The 9,910-nt window shown below is 33.0% G+C and overlaps 1 long non-coding RNA gene across 1 annotated transcript; it reads right to left on the bottom strand.

The window, feature by feature from the left end:
- Positions 1–2,017: 2,017 nt before the first annotated feature.
- LOC141698556 (uncharacterized) lies at positions 2,018–3,571 on the bottom strand. Its single transcript, XR_012565154.1, has 4 exons — positions 3,496–3,571; positions 3,324–3,407; positions 2,327–2,668; positions 2,018–2,212 (listed from the first exon to the last, which is right to left on the bottom strand). It is a non-coding gene; the product is annotated as an uncharacterized LOC141698556 (long non-coding RNA).
- Between the last annotated feature and the right edge of the window lie 6,339 nt (positions 3,572–9,910).

The following is a 9,910-nucleotide window of genomic DNA, read 5'->3' as shown; positions in this document are numbered from 1 at the left end:
AAAAGGGAAAATGCTCAACAGTCAACGAACTCTATTTTATCTGAAACTACTCATTCTACTTCTGTTAAATCAGTTAACAAGAAGAAAGTACCCAATACTGCTTGGGTTGCTAAACACACTTAAAACTCATTGTGTGTAGGGAAAAGTGAAGAAAGTCATCCGGATCATAGAAAGTGGATGTTCCAGGCATATGATAGGTGATAAAGCCCTGCTATCATAGTTTGAGGAGAAAGCTGGCCCTTTGGTGACCTTTGGAGACAACAACAAAGGATTCATAATGGGATATGGAAAAATTATTTCTGAAAATGTTGTCATTGATGATGTAGCACTGGTAGCTGGTCTTGAAGTGAATCTTCTCAGTGTTAGCCAATTTACAGACAAAGGCTTTGAAGTTTTATTCAACAAAGAAGAATGCACTTTTGTTAGCAAGAAAACTGGTGAAGTTGCTCTGAAAGGAGCAAGGAAAGGAAGCTTGTTTGTTGCAGACTTAAACTCAACAAATAAGGAAGAAATTTGTTGCTTCTACACCAAGGCATCAGAAGAACAAAGCAAGCTATGGTATAAGAAGCTATCTCACTTAAATTTCAAGACAATTAACACCTTGGTCAAAAAGGAGTTGGTAAGAGACATGCCTAAGCTGGAATTTGCTCAGTTGAAGTTTGTGAAGCTTGTCAGAAAGGAAAAATGAAAAGATCAAGTCACAAGTCAAAAACTGTGAATTCTATAAGTGCATCATTACAGCTCATTCACATGGACTTATTTGGGCCAGTAAATGTCTTATCAATTTCAAGGAACAAATATGCACTTGTGATGGTGGATGATTTCTCAAGAAACACTTGGGTAGAGTTCATGCACACATCATAATTGAGCACATCAAGAAGATAGAAAAATAGGCTGAAGATTACAATTGTGTAAAAAGATTGAGAAGTGATAAAGGAACAGAATTCAGAAATGCTACACTGAGTGAATTCTGCAAAAGTAAAGGCATTGTTCAAGAATTTTCAGCTGCTAGAACACCTCAACAAAATGGAGTAGTTGAAAGAAAGAACAGAATATTAGTTGAAGTTGCTAGGACAATGCTGCAAGATGTCAAGTTGCCAACAAGTTTCTGGGAAGAAGCTGTTAACACTGCATGCTACACTCAGAGCGGATATCTCATCAACAAGGCACATGGTAAATTACCTTAGTCAATCATGTCTAAAATAAAGCCTACTTATTACAAGAAACAGGTCCATCATCGACCGCTTATCAGCGACCGAAAACCGTAGCAAGAAGCTATCAGCGACCGCTCTCCGTAGCTGATGTTCATCGCATAAAAACTAGTAGTTAAATTGCGCGTCTGCGACTACTTTTAGCGACCACTCTATTGGCGACAGACTTTAGCGACCGAGTCCGTCGCTAAGCTGAGTCAGCACCGCTATGTCAAATACTGACGTGGCGGCGACTGGATCGGCGACGAAAATCTGTCGCAGCAGTTGGAGACTATTTTAGAGACCGTTTTCTGTCACTAAAGTCTGCGACCGATATTAGCTACTGTATTTTGTCGCGAAAAACAACGACTGGTTTTGCTACGGAAATCAGTAGCTAATGTTTGCGACTAATTATGGCTACCACTAGTGGTCGCTAAAACAACAACGATTTTTTGCTACTATATTTTATCGCTAAAATTTGCTACTCTTTTGGCTACCGCCTACGGTCGCTAATATAGCGGACCCCTTTCAGCTACTAATATTTGGTCGCAAATTTAAAAAATTTTGCGACAGTTTTCAGCTACTGAATTTGGTTGCAAATTTCAGCAACAAGCTTTTAGCTACCACTTTACGTCGCTATTTTTAATATTAATTTAGGTAGGTTTTAGCTACTGCATTCGGTTGCTAAAAATAATTTCAAGATTTGAAATATAATTCTATTTCAGTACATTTCTAAATATTTAATACCTATTTTTCCAATACATGCAACAAAACATAGTCCAACATTATAAACATTTGCTCAAATCCAGATATCCAAATTCCCTTAATATAAATGTTCAAATACTTTTACACCATCCAGAAAATGAAAATGACAAACGTAGATTTAAGTGTCAGCCAAGTAAGAAAGTACATCACGAAAACAGAAATGCAACAAAGTTCAAATATAAAAGAAACATAAATATGACTCAGACACACTAAGAAGATCCATCAAACTCGTCATCATGATCATCACGATGTCCTCCCTGTAATCAACAAAATAATAAAGGAATTAAATGATATCTCCTACGTACTAACTACGCCATTCAAAATTATAAAAAAAATAAAAACTGAAATTCAAGCTTCACTGGATAAAATACCTCGGAGCTATCCCCCTGATTTGATGCATTCACCTCCACCACTGCACGAGCCAGCTCCTTGGGATCAAGAGCTCCCAGATGGCCTCCCAATATATGAAGAAGCTCCGGATCTCGACATATAGCCCTCACACACTCAACCGGAGTACGAACAGCTGGTTGACTCGATGATTGTGAAGACTATGTACTAAATGAGGAGCCATATATGGATGGGCGTCGTCGTTGTCCTTGACCTTTGACATAGTTCTTCTTCACTTTGGATTCCGTATCCCACAAATCCTGATCAAAATATGAGTGCTCAGTGCCCTTAGGATAGCGCTCATCAAATAAACGTCGATAATCCTCCTGTCATCATTTTACCAATTAAACAAAAAAAAACTAAATTAGTCCCAAATTAAATATGAACTATGTTAATATTCCTATACTATAAATATATACTAAATAATACATTGATATTGTGATGACTAGTTAAAAATATTGAGATCGAAAAAATTAATTTTTTGATAACAGAAGAAAAAATGACATTTACTAAGATTTTTATGTAGTTGATAGGATTCTTGTATTTTTATATACGTGTGCACAAGAAATTAAAAAATAACGTACAATACATCCTAAAATCATCGTATCCTAGTTAATGTATAAGCTGGGAGAACAAATTTATATTAATAAATTCATTAAAGGGAAATTTAAAACCGGTATAACCTTTCTTTACACACATTTGAGTTGAACATAATAAATGCCTGAAAAAGATGGTGTTCATTTGCTTATCTAAACTTGTACTAAAATTGTAACTTTAGCAGCTTATAATATTCCCTATATATTAGTAAAGACATGTGAAAGGTAACATCCCAAATTAAAGTTATATGGAATTGTACTGATTCAATTTCAGGCTACTAATTTTAGTCTAAACCTTACTAGTTATTACATTACTATTGAATAAAATAATGAAAAAAAATTCAATTTGGAAACACCAAAAACAAAATTAATAAAAGCTTATTACCGCTATAGTAACAGCTTCAGGCAGACCATCACGAGTTTTCACATACACATCCACCTAGTTAATAGGACCTTGAGATTGAGCCTCCTATACAAGACATATATCAGTACGACATAATAAACATGTGATATTCTAGATCTTATGATTATAACATATTAAAACTATTCATTCATACCTTGTTAGCTATATGTTGCAACTCGGATATACTGCCTCCTTTGTAGGTACCTTTAGCCTTCTCGCCACCTCTAGCTATTACTTGAAGCAGTCTTTCTCTTCTTTAACCATTTTTTATCTCTCCACTGATTACACATCTTCCCATATATCAGCAGTGCACCACCACCAGGGGCTATACTCGTGCATGTGTTCCATTGCATTTTCATGGTCAACTCCAGCATTGTGCAAGGATTTCTTATGGTCTTTGGAAAGGTTGTCTTTAGTGCGAGCAGCACACTTTTGCCAAAAAATACTAGATATAAGGGAACCCTGCTCGAACCCTGCTCGTCCTCCCACCTGTAACGTTTCTGTAAAAAACAATTTTATCAAAGAATATACTTGCAAGTTATTTTATATATAATAAGAATGACAAATGAGTGCAAGTTTATATTTACACTAGAATAAAAGCATTTAGAAAAAAAAAACATCGAGAATATACAAAAGTAAAATATTGAGAATCATATGAGAATGACAAAATAATATCTCTAGAAAGATATCTTTCTCCCTCTGCGCATAGCCAAAAGTACCAATTCCCCCTTCCCAAAACCTTCACCTCATTATCCACTTTGTATCGTATCTTCACCAAGCTCTATGCATTCTATAGTAATCAAATTTATAATTTATAATAAATCTCTAAATTTTGATGTAAATATTGTATTTGGTATAATGCTTTATTCAAAACAAATACAATAATTTATAATATGATACTAAAAATGTTTTAGACTAAAATAATATAATTACGGTCCAATAATAATTATATATAATACATTTTTTTAAAATTTAAACATTTTTCTCTTTCACTTTTATTTATAAGAGATCATGTGCTATCTATTGGCACACTGCAAAAGGGAAGGAATTTGTATCAGTGAATACAAACCATTTAAAAAGAATGCAACATGACAACTTAATATAGATGCAACGTTATGCTGTGTTTTAAATCTATTACTAGCTCTTTATATGCAAATCATCATATAAATGTAGCAACTTGTACCAAAATTATACGTCTTATAATTTGTAGTAAGAGGATAGTTAGGCCTGTAATCAAGTGCAACCAGCACAGGAAACATAGAACAAGAATACTAGAACATCAGGAATATTGACAACAGCTAAAATTAAACAAATAATTATACGCTCCTGTCGATGTAATTATCAACGATAAGTGCACAAATAATTTATCATGCTGATGTTAGTCAGTACTAGCTATGAAAATTCACATTTCTATTTTCTCAGCATAATATCCTTTACTCATTGAACTCAAGTGTTCAACTGTATTGACAATTGACCATACCAGCCTTGTTGGATACATCCTTTACTCTGTTTCTGCTGGAAAACATTATGCAATTTACAATTGTACTTTTGATAAGGTTCAAACCTCCAGGGAGCGAGGAAGATACGGCTACACCAAAAGGTGTTGCGAGTTTTATGGTGATATATTTGCTTAAAAAACAAACACTTTCTTATAACACCAGCAGCAGATATAGAGTTAATGTTGTTTCAACATCACTTTATTACAATACATACACCAACATCCATCAGCGCCAGTGTATAGTTGTTATGGATACCCCTCCCAAATTTATTAATTCTAGACCCCAAATTATTGATTATTATATCCAAACTATACTTTTGGTTTTCAGCAGGTGTGTATCTTCTATCTACTACCATTTCTTCTTTTTCAATTTTATGGCCTATTTTTTATTTACCACTTATAATTGCCATTCTCCTAAGATTATCCAATCAACAATCCCAATTTAGGATTCTTTTTTTTCAACTTTTATATTGTTTTTTATGTAGTCAAAAAGATGCTGAAATGTGTTTATATAATGCTTCTTGTGAAACCCATTTCGGCTCCTGCTGCCATGTTGAAGAACAAGTGGCCCAGGCATGTATGTTTAACTTATTCCCTTTTGCACTCTTTATCTTGTGTATTCTTAGTTAAAGTAGATGTGGCACTGAATTGATATGTTTACAAGTACAGAAGCTTTTATTTTTATTTGTTTTCCAAGCAGCTCTTATCATCTAACTTGAATTTTTTAACTCTTGTTCGTGTTTTTTAAAGGATGTTAAAGTCACTTCTTTTTAGATCAAAATTTATCAATAAAGACTATTTAGCTTTTATGTATTACATAGGTTTACCGAGGGTGCTCTCAGTAAGGCCAGACCAAGACTTTCATATTGTAAGAAAGGACTCCAGTTATTACAAGGTTCAACCAAATTCTCCATCGAGCTCTTCCAAGGAAAGTTCATGGTTGTTGCCTTTAAACAATTTAAAACACGGGCTACTATGTTCAAATATATACATTCAATAAGTGTGTTTATAAGCAATGAATAATTATATAAAACACCCAGGAAAATTATTACCACCACCCTGAAACACCCCATGGGGGACTAGGCCCTAAAACAGAGTATGTACTCTCTGTATCCACGTAATTGACGGACATTTATTATATTTAATCTGAATTCTGGGATCACCAATTATTTTCAGAGATTAATCTGAACAACATAGGTGTCACAATTTAGTTATCAAATATAATGCAAATTACTAATAGTAGCCACGTCCGAGTAACTCCTAGCACCTACGAAAGTAAATAACTAAATCAAAAAAATAAATTTTTAAAAATATTATATTCTACGACTTATCCTTATTTCCTAAACAGGAGCTATGGCTTGAGGATGAATACCAATTGTTCCCAAAATCTATCTATATATCTTTATACATCTTTGTAAGTTTATTTATTAAGTATTTTAGGAGTTATGTAACCGAAGATTACTGTTTAGAATCAGAATTATGTTGAATTTTCATTAATTATAATTATAATCATAAGTCATTTATTAAGTTTTATACCGGGTAACTAACTATTAGGTGACTTTAATATATTATGTTTATACATGATTACCAATATGTTAAAACACAAGATTTAGAGAATGATTTCTCAAATATGTATAACCAGTAATTTCTTGCAATAGAACATACAAGAAAGAGATACTATTGGCACACCAAAACAATCACAAGAGGGGGATGAGTTCAAAGGCAGCCTTCACACAAACAGAAAGAAGATTTACAGAATGATTATCAAATATGTATAACTACCAGTAATTTGTTGCAATATAATATAGGAGAAATAGATACAATTTATCCACAAACTACATACAGAGGTTAAGGAATAGACATGTACATATCGACTAAAGAATTAACAAATAGATTACAAAATTAACAATAGATTACCTGGAAAGAGGATCGGAAGAAGATGATCGGAATGGTTTGTACAACAGCAGAATTGGGTATAGGTGTTGTACTGAGGTTATGGGTACGGTTCACTGTTGCGTGTATAATTCTTATTTAATAAATTAAAAACAAAATTTATGTTTATTTTATTTGTTTAAGTTTTTTGATTTTCTTCATATATTTTATTGTTTATAAGTCTCAAATATTGTAATATTCTATGATTCAAATATTATTAAAAAAATAATATTATATATTTCAAAATAAAAATATCTAAGAATAAAGAAATTTCTTAATATTATAAAAATAACAATAAATATTATAAACCGCTATAATATAAATAACTATCGTAGTTTACTATGCTACAGTTCACACCCATATTCTAAAATAACACTCTTTTTCTTTATTTTTTACTTTAATGAGATGCTTTTTCATTATTCACAGATCTAATGTAACAAATATTATATTATTTATTAATCAATAATCAATATATAATATATTTTTTTCTTTTTAATAATATCAAATTTTGAGAAAATTACAAAAATATACAAAACGATACGAGAGGCGCCACCATACCACAATTGTGTTCTCCTTTATATTAGTATAATATATTGATATAATGATTTTAAAAAATATTGAGAAATTGTATTAATATTTAGGAAAAATAATATATTATTGAAAAAATCTAACATTTAATAAATTTTAGGAAAATACAATATAGTCAGTTGATTTTAAGAGAATGGGAGAAATTGTACTAAAATGAAATTTTGGAGAATATATATCAAAATTATAAGTTAATTTAAATAGAAATAAGTTTAAGAGAATGTTATCATGGTAATACTTATTAATTAAAAAAATTAAGAAAATTAGAAAAATAGGATGAGACGATTTGAAAGGCGGCACCTAAACGCCTTATATTTTCCTTTACATAATTGTATTGATTTTTGATAGTTAGTTTTTTTACAACATTCGTTGCAGTTGCTATTTGATTTGCTATAAAAAAGTTTGTCATATTTTCATACAAAATTTGCTATTTTTCAAAGTTGATATTAACTAAATTTAAAAATGATACATTAATATTATTTATAATAAAAAATGAATTTTTAATATTCATCGTCAGTGACGGCATTCAGTCGCTGATACTTTTCGATCGCTAAAAAGTGCGCCAAAATCCCATCTACAAAAAAAATCAAATTTGGGAGAATTTCTGCTGCAATCAGTCGTTGATACCTTTCGGTCACTAATACTTCTAGTCGCTAAATTTGAGACCAAATGATGTCGCTGTTTTTGGTGCTGACATGGAACTATCTGCTACCACTTGCGGTTGCTGATAAAATTTACTAGCAAAAGAAAAAGCGCAAAATTTGCGCGGAATTTTTTTTCGGGAGGGGGAATGGTTGTGACTGAATAGCTACGGGCTGCGGTCGCTAAGTACCTATTAGCTACGAAAATGTGCCCGGTCGCGGAATGTGGTCGCTAATGCTTATTATTGCTACCGAAGTTCCGGTCGCTAAAAAAGTTGGTCACTAATAGGCCAGTTTCTTGTAGTGACTGTAAAGCATCTTCATGTGTTTGGAAGCAAGTGTTATATTTTGAAAGACAACTTTGAATATGTGGAAAAATTTGACTCAAAAGCCTTTGAAGCAATTTTTGGGATATTCATTGGAAAGAACAGCCTACAAACTTTATGTGATTGATCAAAAGAAGATTATGGAAATCACAGATGTGACTTTTGATGATGACATGTATCCAGGCTTGGAATGCCTTGATGATAATGAAGTTGAAGCCCTTGCATTTGAAAACCTCAACATTAATAGTGATTATGATGGGGAAGATGATGTTGATGCACAACAAATGATAAATGAAGAGACTAATCAAAAGGAAAATCATGGAAGTGGAAGCTCATCTCAAACACCTAAATTTGATAGCACAAACTCATGGGAAGAAAGAGAAGAATGATCTAGTAGTCATACCAACAATGAAGAAAATGATGAAGGCACAAGTCAACAAACTCATACAAGGAAGTGGGATAGAAGTCACACTAGAGAAGCAATTATTAGTGACCCTACTGCTGGTGTGAGGACTAGAAGTGCAACTGCTAATGAGTGCCTACATGCATGTTTTCTGTCTCAAGTAGAGCCTAAGAAAATTGATGAAGCTCTACTGGATCCTGATTGGATATCTTCCATGCAGGAAGAGCTGAATCAGTTTGAAAGAAACAAAGTTTGGGAATTGGTTCCTGCACTAAAGAATAGAAGCATTATTGGAACAAAATGGGTGTTCAGGAACAAGATGGATGAAAATGGTATAGTCACCAGAAACAAAGCAAGGCTGGTTGCAAAAGGCTACTCACAAGAAGAAGGAATTGATTATGATGAAACTTTTGCTCCAATTGCAAGACTTGAAGCAATAATGATTTTTCTAGTATTTGCCACACACTCAAATTTCAAAGTGTATCAAATGGATGTCAAGAGTGCCTTTCTGAATGGTGAGCTAGAAGAAGAAGTTTATGTGCAACAGCCACCTGGCTTTGAAGATCCATAATTTCCAAATTTTGTGTATAAGTTACTCAAGGCTCTATATGGACTAAAACAAGCACCTAGAGCTTGGTATGACACACTGTCAGAATTCCTACTGAAGCATGGTTTTACTAGAGGTACCATAGATAAGACTCTCTTCTACAAGAAATATGGTGAGGATATGATCCTAGTTCAGATCTATGTGGATGATATCATCTTTGGTTATACAAATGAGAAGCTTTGCCAAAGATTCTCTAAGCTTTTACAAAGTGAATACAAAATGAGTATGATGGGAGAACTGAGTTACTTTCTTGGACTTCAAGTCAGTCAAAGAAGTGATGATATCTTTATCAGCCAAACTAAGTATGTCAAGGATTTATTGAAAAAGTTTGGTATGGTTGATTGTTCACCTACATCTACATATATGTCTACTGCAACAAAGTTGGATGAAGATAAAAAGGGCAAGAGTGTAGATATTTCAAGCTATAGAGGAATGATTGGTTCACTGCTTTACTTAACTGCTAGTAGACCATACATCATGTTTGCTACATATTTGTGTGCAAGATTTCAAGCCAATCCAAAAGAATCACATTTGATGGCTGTGAAAAGGATTTTCAGATATTTGAAGGGGACTCCAA

This window comes from Apium graveolens, chromosome 11 (assembly GCF_009905375.1).
Source record: "Apium graveolens cultivar Ventura chromosome 11, ASM990537v1, whole genome shotgun sequence".
Classification (NCBI taxonomy): Eukaryota; Viridiplantae; Streptophyta; class Magnoliopsida; order Apiales; family Apiaceae; genus Apium; species Apium graveolens.
This window is presented reverse-complemented; position numbering and strand designations above follow the sequence as displayed.